The sequence below is a fragment of the Notamacropus eugenii genome, chromosome 4, assembly GCF_028372415.1.
Source record: "Notamacropus eugenii isolate mMacEug1 chromosome 4, mMacEug1.pri_v2, whole genome shotgun sequence".
Classification (NCBI taxonomy): domain Eukaryota; kingdom Metazoa; phylum Chordata; class Mammalia; order Diprotodontia; family Macropodidae; genus Notamacropus; species Notamacropus eugenii.
In genome coordinates, this window is record NC_092875.1 from 460,820,068 (window position 1) to 460,831,573 (window position 11,506).

Sequence of the window (11,506 nt, forward strand, 5' to 3'; positions counted from 1 at the left end):
TGCGTGGTGTGTGCGTGTGTGTGTGTGTGCGTGTGCGTGTGTGCGTGTGTGTGTGCATGTGTGTGTGCGTGGTGTGTGCGTGTGTGTGTGTGTGCGTGTGCGTGTGTGTGCGTGTGTGTGTGCGTGTGTGCGCGCGCGTGTGTGTGCGTGTGTGTGTGTGCATGTGTGTGTGCGTGTGTGTCTGTGTGTGCATGGTGTGTGTGCATGTGTGTGTGTGCGTGTGTGCTTGGTGTGTGTGTGTGCGTGTGCGTGTGTGCGTGTGCATGTGCATGTGTGTGTGCGCGTGTGTGCGCCCGCGTGTGGGTGCGTGTGTGTGTGTGCGTGTGTGTGCGCGTGTGTGTGTGCATGTGTGCTTGGTGTGTGTGTGTGTGCGTGTGTGTGTGTGCGTGTGTGTGCGTGTGAATGAGTAGGCCAGAACTGATGGCTTAGGGAGTGTGTCTAAGGGAACAATGCATAAGAAGACTAAGAAGATAGAACTGGCCAAGCTCTGAAGAGATTTAGATGGCTAAGGAGGAGCTCATGTTTGATCTTAGAGGTAATAGGGAGGTAAATAAGTGGAGGGGTATCATAGTCAGAGTGGCACTTTAGAAAAATCAGCTTGACAGTTTTGTAAAGGATGAATTGGAGTAGAGAGAGGCTGGAGACAGTGGACCCAAACAGGAGGCTGTTAGGATGGTCTAAGTGAGAAGTTATAAGTGCCTAAAGGAGAATGAAGGCTTAGGGAGTGGAAAGGAGAGGACAGATGTCAGAAATGTTGTGGTTACAGAACCAACTTGGTCTGGCAACTGATTGAATAAATGGAGTGAAAGAGAAGGAGAAGTGAAGAAAGACTGGGTGACAGGCAGGATGTCTGCCCTTGACAGTGATAGGGAATTCAAAAGAAGGGGAAATTTGGAGACAAGATAATAAGTTGTATTTTAGACATGGCAGTTGGATGTCACAGAGGACAGAGTGCTGGATCTTGTGTTAGGAAGAATGAAGTTCAAAAACTGACCTTAGACACTTACTACAAAATGGGAACAATGGTAGCATCTACCTTCCAAGGTTATCTTGAGGAGCAAACGAAATGATCTTTGTAAAGCTCCTGGCACATTCTAAGCACTGTATAAATGCTAGTAACTGTTATTGTTACACATTGAATTTGAAGTGCCTACAGGACATCCAGTTTGAAATGACCAGGAGTTAATTTGTGATGAGGAAAGTTACAATTACCATGTATTAATGAAAATGACAATGATGGTTTTTCTGGTAGTTTCATTTTTAGTGAATTCATTTGTAGGATTAGCTGCTTATACTTAGTGCCATAGCCATACCCAGGGTGGAGTCATCAAGGCTTTGCTTCAGGGTGATGAACTTACAGGACACTTAACAGGTGCCAACAACATTTTCAGTCCTTCAACATATAGAAATCTCAGAGCCTATTACCCATTACTTAGCAAAAATAACTAGTTAAAATTAAAAGCTATCAAGGTGTGGGCTGGTTTTGCCTCCTTCTCCATCCCATCTTGCCCCCTACAACTAAGAGCACGGTTCCCATTGATTACACCAGTGATGATTGGTAGTATTTACCCCAGGCACAATAGATGCTAATTATGGCTCTGCATGGGATTGGTGGGAGAGGGGAGGTGAAGATCAAACCTACTGAATGTTGATAAAGCTTTTGCTACACACCTTCAAAATTTTTAGTAACCTTGTTCTTTAAGGTCTATTTCATTTTAACTTCCCATTGGGCTCCTCACCCTACCTCCTTCTAGAGCACTCCATGAGTCCCATTATCTTCATATGCTATTTATTCTTTCACAATAACTCTGTGGTGTGACTGTACTGTTCAGGGCTTCCTATGTGCTGGATATCCATCCTTTTAAGTTCTTTCTGCTACACAGTTAGGTGGTGCTAGAGTTGAGATAGAGTGATGTGCCTAGACTTCAGGAAGCCCCATCTTCAAAGTCAGGCTCGGAGACTCCCTAGCTGTCTGACCCTGGACAAGTCACTTAACCTCTGTTTTGTCTCACTTTCCTCAGATGGAAAACAGGAATAGTAACAGCAACTATCTCCAAAACATCTCTCTGATATTTCTCTGTGAGTAAGGGCATTGAAAGCCTGGAGTTAGAACATTGAAGCCCATTATATGCTGAGACTAAGAAATGTATCTCAGGAAAGTGTCTGAATAAGCTGGACTTCTCTCCCTCCTTATGAAGCTCAAATATTTTTAAACCACAGCTCAATGCCTGGCACATAGTAGGCACTAAATAAATGCTTATTCCCTTCTCATTTCTCTTTCCCTTCACCCTTCTACTATTCTATGAGTTAGCAGAAGTCAGGGCAGATTAGACACACAGTACATAAGGACTCCGGGGCTGTAAAAGTTGTCAGACACTGGGATGGGTTCCAGGACATGTTATGGAATCTCCTTTCCTGAAGGTACTTAAGATAAAAGCTAGATACCTATCAGTCTAGGGTCACTGATAATATGATGTTATCACCTCTTCGGGTTCCTTCCAAATCTGATTCCTTACAAAGCATAAGCATTAATATTGTTATTTTAGACCTGCTGGACCTTGCCAAGTTGTACAATATCCATTTGCGGTTTAACTCTGTCTTCTATTTATTTCCACTTCTGGCTATATTTCAACGGTTATATTAGTATTCAGGTTTAGAGAGAAAGCAGCTGAACCACCTCGTACATTTTTAATGGTTCTTATTGTACCCTTGTCCTCAAACAATTCTTGGAAATATCTGGGAACTAAGAGTCCTGAGGCTGTTTCTAAATCACCTTCAGAAAATTGATCCTATGAATTGAGAGACTGGTTGGTGTGGAGAGAGCTGTTGGTGTGGAAAGCAGGCTTTTCTGCTTTGTTAGCTTGTAGCCAGGCTGCCACTGAGGAGAGACCCCTCTCTGGTCTCTGCTCTGGGTGTGCAGCACCATGCTAAACAGGGAGCTAGCTCTGTATTACTCATGTTGTTCATCGGAGAATGTTAAAGTGCCTTGGCTCGGAAGATGCCAGGTAGAGGACTTTTTGATGTAAGCTGATTTTTATTTGTAGCCATTTGTATTTTGGCCTCTCCTGTTTATAACTTAAGATTCCTCTTTCTATCTCTGATATTTCTGCAAGAGCAAGGGCTTTAAGTCAGTGCACTGAAGCACTCCATACTGTGAAGCTAAGAAACGCATTTCAGGTAAGTACCCAGGTAAACTGGACCCCTCTCCCTTCTTTGAAGTGGGGGATAATGGGTATGGATATTTTATATATACACATGTGTGTATGTATGTGTATATATATAAATATATGTATTGTATGTACATATGTGTGTGTGTGTATACATAATATACATAGAATCAGCTGATGCACTGGTTAGTTTGGCTGAACTGCTTCCTCCTTTTTCCCCACCACTCATTTCTCTTTTACTCTTTCTTAAAGAATCAATGACCGAATGGCTAAAAACATTGTAGTATAGTGTTATCACATCATAGGAAGTGATGGTATAATAATCCATAAAGGCATAGAAGACGTGAACAGAGCAAAGTGAGCAGAACTAGGAAAATTTACATTTCTACAAGAATGTAAATAGACCGAAAGAAAAAGTATTCACTGTGTTCTTAAAATGGCCTAGAGTGATCCCAGAGAAGGAGATGGGGAGGAACAAACACTTATTGTCCACCACGTGCCATGATCTAAGTGCTTTATTGGTATCATCTCATTCGATCCTCATAACAATCTCCTGAAGTAGGTGCTATTATTATCTCCACTTTATATTCAAGGAAACTGAAGCAAACAAAGGTTAAGTGACTTGCCTAAGTTTCCACAATTAGTAATTCTCTGAAACCATATTTGCATTCAGGTCTGCCTGACTCCAGGTCCAGGGTGACCCACTGCACCATCTACCTATCCTAGAAGAAATGAGAAAAATTCACTTCCTTGCTTCTTTTTTGTAGAAATGTGGAGCTATGGGTATGTTGTCATCACAGTCATGTCCAACTCTTCATGACCCCATTTGGGTTTTCTTGGCAAAGATACTGGACTGGTTTGCCATTTCTTTCTCCCAGTTCATTTTACAGATGAGGAAATTGACCCAAACAAGGTTAAGTGACTTGCCCAGGGTCACATAATTAATAAGTGTCAGAGGTTTGATTTAAACTCAGGTCTTCCTGACTTCTGACCCAGCACTCTATCCACTGCATTACCTACTTGCCTAAACTGTGGGTATAGAGCATCACGTATACAATCGCAGTCAACTGATTTTGCTGCTAACTTTGCTGAACTACTTTTTTCTCTTTTTTTCTTCCCTTATTACAAGGAATAGGCGATTTATGGTGGTTGGTGCATAACTGTAGTCCCCAGGCTGACTAAGGAGGAGCCAACATGACCAGGTTGGAAAAATTGAGCAGATTAAAGCTTCAGTTCCAATCAGTATTGGGAATGACCGAGTGACCCTTGCACTTGCTAGCCTGAGCAAGATGGGGAGATTTGATCAACACATAAATAAAAAATTAATAAATGGATCAATGAGAGAATAAACACATAAATAAATGAATGATGCAAGGAACAGGTTTCTATATTGAGGAAAAGTGAGAAATATATTTGCAAATTAAGATAATAAATAAAAACAGATCAATAAAGTTGAAGTTAATAAAGAGCAAAGGAAGTTACCCTTATTAGGCTAATGTGAAAAACAATTAAAGCTGGACTAGAATCATTCCATGTGCATGGAGTCAGGACTATCAATCTCTATATGTCTACTATGTGCAAATCAACATAGTATATACTGAGAAAAAGCAAAAATAATTCAGGCACAGATTCTGCTTTTGTGGCAGTTAAAATCTAGAAGAAAAAGTATGACTGTCCTAAACAAATACCAATCACAATGCAGAGTAGAGTATGATAAGAAAGGGATAGATAGATAGATAGATAGATAGATAGATAGATAGATAGATAGATAGATAGATAGATAGATAGATAGATGATAGATAGATAGATAGATAGATGATAGATAGATAGATAGATGATAGATAGATAGATAGATAGATAGATAGATAGATAGATAGATAGATAGATAGATAGATAATATGGATGGATATCTATCTCTCTATCTACCTATCTGTATCTGGTTTGTTGTTATACTGCATGCTCTAAGAGGACCCAAATGACATCACTGTGTTGGGTCAAGGTATTAATTGTGGCTAATCAGACCAATAGGAGCTTGGAAGACTCTACCACAGGTCAGACACAAATAATCCACTTGAACATTTGGAGTGGAGATGTCTCTAAATTTGTGCATCTCACATTTATTCTGAGCTGCTGCAGTTCTGTTTTGTTCAAAGAGCACAGCACCATCTTAGATGTGGCCATGCAATACTAGGCTGTCCTGTGCCAATGTCTCCTATGTCTTAAAATAATTCCAAAGTTTTCAGGGAGACCTTGAGTGTATGTTTGTATTGTTCTACTGACTTCCATGCAAGTACTTGCCTTGTATGAGTTCTCCATGAAATAGTCTTTTAGGCAAACATACATCTAGCATTCCAACAATGTGGCCAGCACAGCAGAGTAGGGCTTGAATGTTTGGCAATTCAGCTCAAGAAAGGACCTCCGTGTCCAGTACCTTATCCTGCCAGGTGACCTTCAGAAACTTCCTGAGGCAATTCAAATGGAAGTGATTCCTGGCATGGCACTGGTAGACTGTCCAGGTTTCACAGGCATACAACAATGAGGTCATAGCAATAGCTCTTTAGACCTTCTGTTGGATAAGCAGTATAATACCTCTTCTTTCTCATGCTTTCCTTTGAGGTCTCCCAAGCACTGACCTAGTTCTAGCAATGTGCACTTCAACATGATCATCTGTGTACACATCCCAGGAAAGTATACTGCCAAGGTAATTGAACTTATCCACAGTACTCAAAATCTCTCTATTTGTTATAACTGATAAATCCACATATGGATTACATATTTCTGGCTGGTGGAAAACCTGTGTTTTCTTGGTGTTAATTGTTAGGTCAAAATTAGTACAAGCAGCAAAGAACTGATTCATACTTTTGTTGCATCTCAGCCTCAGAGGCTGTTTTACGAACACAATCATTAGCAAACAAAAATTCACATATCAATTTTCCCTCCATGTTGGTCTTGGTTTGCAGCCTTTGCAAGTTAAATAATTTATCCCAGTGTGGTTGCTGACCTTGATGCCATGTTTGTCCTCATCAAAGATATCTGACAACATTGCAGAAAACATCATGCTAAAAGCACAGGGGCAAAACCTGCTTCATTCCATTGGTGACTGGGAAAATGTGAGAGCATTGTCCATCATGCAAAACTCATGCAAGCATGTCATCATGAAACTGACATGCAATGCTGATGTACTCCCTTGGGCAACCAAATTTTGCCATGATTTTCCAAATGTCCTCATGACTGACATGATTGACCAAAGACATTGGTCAGATCTACAAACATTGTGTACAGACCTCTGTTCTGCTCCTGGCAGTTATTCTGGAGTTGTTGGGCTATTCCAGAGTAATAGCTACAATGGCTCTGGGGTAGAGGACCATCTTCCAGGTGAAGGATCAGCCTTTATAGAACTCTGGCAAGAATCTTTCCAGCATCCCATTCTTTTGGTTCTTCTATGCAGCATCACTAATGTGAAGATAAGTTTGATAGGAATATATGTGTAGAGACTGTATGGGATTGCATGCCCTCTCAAGGAGGGAGGGGAGAGGGAAGGGGAGAAATTTTAAAACTTATGGAAGTGATTGTTGAAAACTGAATGCAAATAATTAAATTTGAAAAAAAGAATCTTGCCAGCAAGGAGAGAGAGAGAGAGAGAGAGAGAGAGAGAGAGAGAGAGAGAGAGAGAGAGAGAGAGAGAGAGAGATTTCCCCACCCCCACCCCCTGACTGGCACACGACAATCTATTTCCTTTCCCTTGATAGAGATAGACAATGGAGGCATCCTTGAACTCCTAGGGGATAAACTCCTCTTGCCATATAACATGAAAAATATCAGTCAGCTTTTGTATGAACAGTGGACCCCCTGCCTTGTAAATCTCAGCTGGAATAAAAATCAGCATTGGGTGCATTTCCACATGAGAGAAACCTAATAGCACTCAAAACTTTTTCAACTGGAAGTTTGACTAGAGAAAGATTGACTTCAACCTGTGGTATAGTGTCAGTGGTTTCAACATTGATTGATGATGGTCTGTTGAGAACACTATGGAAGTGTTTGGTCCATCCTTCCTGAAGCATGTCCTTATCACTGATCCATGTGGCTCTGTCAGTACTTAGGAACTGAGATCTGTCATAAGTCTTTGGCCCATAAATAATCTTCAGGGCGTCATAAAAGTGCTTTGGATTGTTACTGTCAGTGTAAAACTGAATTTCATCTGCCTTCTTACTGAGCCAAGAGCATTTTACTTTTATGGAATTAAATATTGCCTTCTTAGAAATGGAGAAACCATTCCACTAGTAAACCTTGTGGCATTCTCATTTTTCATTTGACAGCTTCTGAATTTCCCCATCATATTTTCAAACCAATATTGATGTTTGGGAGTGTTCTGGCCAAAATGAGCAAATGCAATGCTATGTACTAAATCTGTGAAAGCCACCCATTTCTTTTCTACTCCCTGTTGCCAAATGTGTATCGACTCAGCTTTCCCTCCACATTAGCAATGAACTGTTCCTATTCAGAAAAGTGCTCTACTCTGTTGATATTAAGTTTTCTTACAGTCATCTTCCCTTGGAGTTACTGCTTTGTTCGAATGCAATGACCTCACCAGGATTCATCATAGTGGGAGCATACACACCACTGATGGTGGCATGGTGCTTTCCTGCAAGTGGCAATTCCATTGTCACAAGCCTGTCATTCACTCCTTTAGGTAGGCATACAAGCTTGTTGACTAGTTTAGTTTTTATTTTTTTAATTTAATATTTTGTTTCTCCCCAATTACATGTAAAACCAATTTCAATTTGCTTTCTCTAATTTTGAGTTCCAAATTCTCTCCTACCCTCCCCTTTCATTGAGAAGGTAAGCAATTTGATACAGATTGTATATGTATGGTCATACAAAGCACATTTCTACGTAAGTTGTGCTGTGATTAAAAAAAAACACAGGAAAAATAAAGTAAAGAAAAAGTGTATTTCAATCCATATTCAGATTTTACCAGTTCTTTCTCTGGAGATGGACAGTACCTTTCATCATAAGTCCTTCAGAATTGTCTTGAATCATTTTATTACTGAGAATATCCAAGTTATTCACAGTTGATCTTCATACAATACTGCTATTTGAATCACACAAGACCTAGCAGCAGTGACACTACAAGACTGCAGGTCTTGGAACACTGCATATGGAAGAGCAAAAGACCTGGGGCTCTGGCCGAAAATATCATACCCAGAAAAGCCAATCATAATCCTGAATGAAAAAAAAATGGACATTTAACAAATTGTCAGACCTCCAGGACTTTGTAAGAAAAAACTGAACTTAATAGATTTGACACACAAGAGCCAAGGGAAATATAAAGTACATATCAAAAGCTAATTACAAGGGATTCAATAAGGACAGACTCTTTACCTTTTATGTATGTAAAATATAAAACATATGTCTAAGACTGTTATTAGTAATTGGGTAGTTCATAAGAACTCAGGGATAGACCTGAGTATGATATAACTTTAAAAAATAAAACTATTTAGGAACAGCTAAAATGAGTAATTATACTAATGAGGTTCAAGAGGAAGAAACAACACAGAGGAATTAGATGGGAGAGGAGGGCTGTTAACTCTGGCAACCTACTTTCATCAGGAATGGGTTCAAGAGGGAACAATACTTACATATATGTGTGTGTATATATGTATGCACACACACACAGAGAGAAATATATGTATAAAAGTCTTCTATAATCTGAAAGAAATAAAATGCCAAAAGGATAGGGAGAGGGGAGAGGACAAGGGAGGGATCTCCAGAGGGGATGATAAAGGAATAGGTTAAGGGGAATATAGAAGGGTGTTTAGATTAATGAGAATGGGAGAATAAGGGAGGGATTCTTGAGAGAATAAGGGAGGGGATTTTAGGGAGGAAAGTGAGGGAATATGTCAAAGGAGAAGTATAAAAGGGGGTTTAACTTTATGGAGAATGAGAGAATAACGGAGGGATCCTTGGAGGTAGGGGAGGTAGGTTAAGTAATAGGAAGGCAAAAGTAGCAGCCAGAAGTGATAAAGAGAAGTCAGGAGGGATAGAAAATAAAAGATATGCACAAGCATAAAACAAAGATCAAGAATAAAATTTATTAGGGGAAGTATAGGTTTGTGTGTGTGTGTGCGTGTGTGCGTGTGTGTACTTATATATCTCTATGTAAATGTATCCATGCTTAATTGTAGCCTTCTGGGGGGGAGGCGAGGAAGAGGGAAAAAACAAAGTGAAAAGGAAACATTTTTTTCTTATTTTGTATTTAAGTTTTCATATTTACATTTATAATTTGTTTCTTTTCTTTTCATATTGTATATTTAAGTTTTAGGAAAATAAAATTTTAAAAAACTGCTCAGATACCCAGGAGACTGCCAATTCCCACTGCTGTTTCAGTCCACTAAGAAGATGACCCTATGGCCCAGAGTACTTGTGCTAAAGGTTGTATCTACTGCTTCAGTGTGTTCCTACTTCATCAGTTGACTGTTGTCACAGGACTTTGAAGAAGGTAAAAATGGTATGACCAACGTCTTTTGACTTGTGCATAAACTGGGTTTAAGTGAAGCAGAGTTGCACCAACTCATCGACCTCACTGTCTTCCAGAGTCATTAACGTCTAGTAGCAAGACAAAAGTTAACACAACTAGTCTTGGCTCAGGATTCAATGGATGACCTTGGCATCTTCAACTTCTAACCAAGCTGTACAGAAAAAGTAGGTCTAACAGTACCTGCTTGAATTTCCTTCTTGGCCATTGGAACAAATTGCCCTCATCTTCCCATTCTGCCAGGAGAAATCTTCACATTGTAGACACCATCCCCAACTCACCAATGGGTTTGAAACCACTCAGTTACTCGCCACCAGGTTTAGCACATCTGTAAGGTTAATGTAAGGTTAATGGTGGTGGTGGTGGGGGGGGGAAGAGTTAAACATCTTCCATACCCATTAATAAGACTCAGACACTTTTTGTTAATTTCTAATGAGGTACAAGTTCACAAGGGTCATGCCCTCCAGTCCTAAAAAGAGCATATATATTGGAGGTGAGGTTTGCTTTGCGGCTTACTTTTTGGAATAAGGTTTGAGTGCCAGATGAGACTCTGGGCAGTCATTTTAAGGAGCCCTCCAGCTTTGAAAACTCAGATGTTGGTGCTTCTTTCTCTAGTAATGCTGTATATATTGTCTATGGTCAGACAGTTGGAAATTTCTGCTTGTAATTTCTGTTTATATTTTCCTTGAAGTTGAAGGTACTGACTTTTTCCTTTGAACTAAGTGAATGATACATGTGCTTGATTAAAATGATTATTGAACCCTCAAAAGTTGCTTTCTTTTTAGAAAAGCAGATCTAAGAACCTGTATAGCAGGCCCTCCTGTACATGCCTGGGTCCATGTGTTACAACATCTGCCAAAATCATGGAATGTGGCTTTTTGGAGCCATAGGTGAGAGTTTGATGGATCAGCTAGACACCAAAGATGGAAAGCAGTCCTGAAAAGGAATCAACAGCCCTCACACTAGAGGTACCTTTCTTCTCTGAACAGCCCTACACCAATTGGAGCCCAATTATCTCACCTGTAAGTCTTACTGACCTTACTACTATAAGCAGATATATATATATAGATACATATATATATATCTGTGTGTGTATGTATGTATGTGCATGTCTATGTATATGTATATATACACACATATATGTATGTTTGTATGTATGTATGTATAAATTGAAGGTTTGTAGCAACTTTGCATCAAGCAAATCCACACCAGTTTTTCCAACAGAATGAGCTCACAATCATGTGTCTGTGCCACATTTTATAATTCTCACAATATTTCTAACTTTTTCATTATTATTATGTCTGTTACAATGATCTCTGATAGTGATTTTTGATGTTTTTATTGTAATTGTTTTGGGGCTCTATGAACCATGATTAATAAATGTTTCATGTTTTCTGACTGCTCCACCAACAAGCTATTTCCCAATCTGTCTCCTACTCCTCCAGCCTCCCTATTCCCTGAGACACAACAATATTGAAATTAGGCTAATTAATAACCCTATACTGGCCTCAAAGTGTTCAAGTGAAAGGAAGAGTCAATTTATGCAGCAAACTTCATTGCTGTCTTATTTTAAGAAATTTCCACAGCCATTCCAGCTTTCATGATCTACCACCCCAACCAGTCAGCAGCAATCAACATTAAGGCAAGACCCTTCACCGGGAAAAAGATTACAACTTGATGAAGGCTCAGATGATGGTTAACATGTTTTAGCAATAAAGTATTTTTCATTAAGATATGTAGATTTTTTAGACATAATACTATTATACATGTAATAGATTAGTGTAAGCATAATTTTTATATACAC

The 11,506-nt window shown here is 39.6% G+C and overlaps 1 long non-coding RNA gene across 1 annotated transcript; it reads left to right on the top strand.

The window, feature by feature from the left end:
* Positions 1-2,598: 2,598 nt before the first annotated feature.
* On the top strand, positions 2,599-11,186 carry LOC140501992 (uncharacterized). The gene is made up of 4 exons (XR_011966473.1): positions 2,599-4,369; positions 5,784-5,868; positions 7,709-7,857; positions 9,484-11,186. It is a non-coding gene; the product is annotated as an uncharacterized lncRNA (long non-coding RNA).
* Positions 11,187-11,506: the final 320 nt, after the last annotated feature.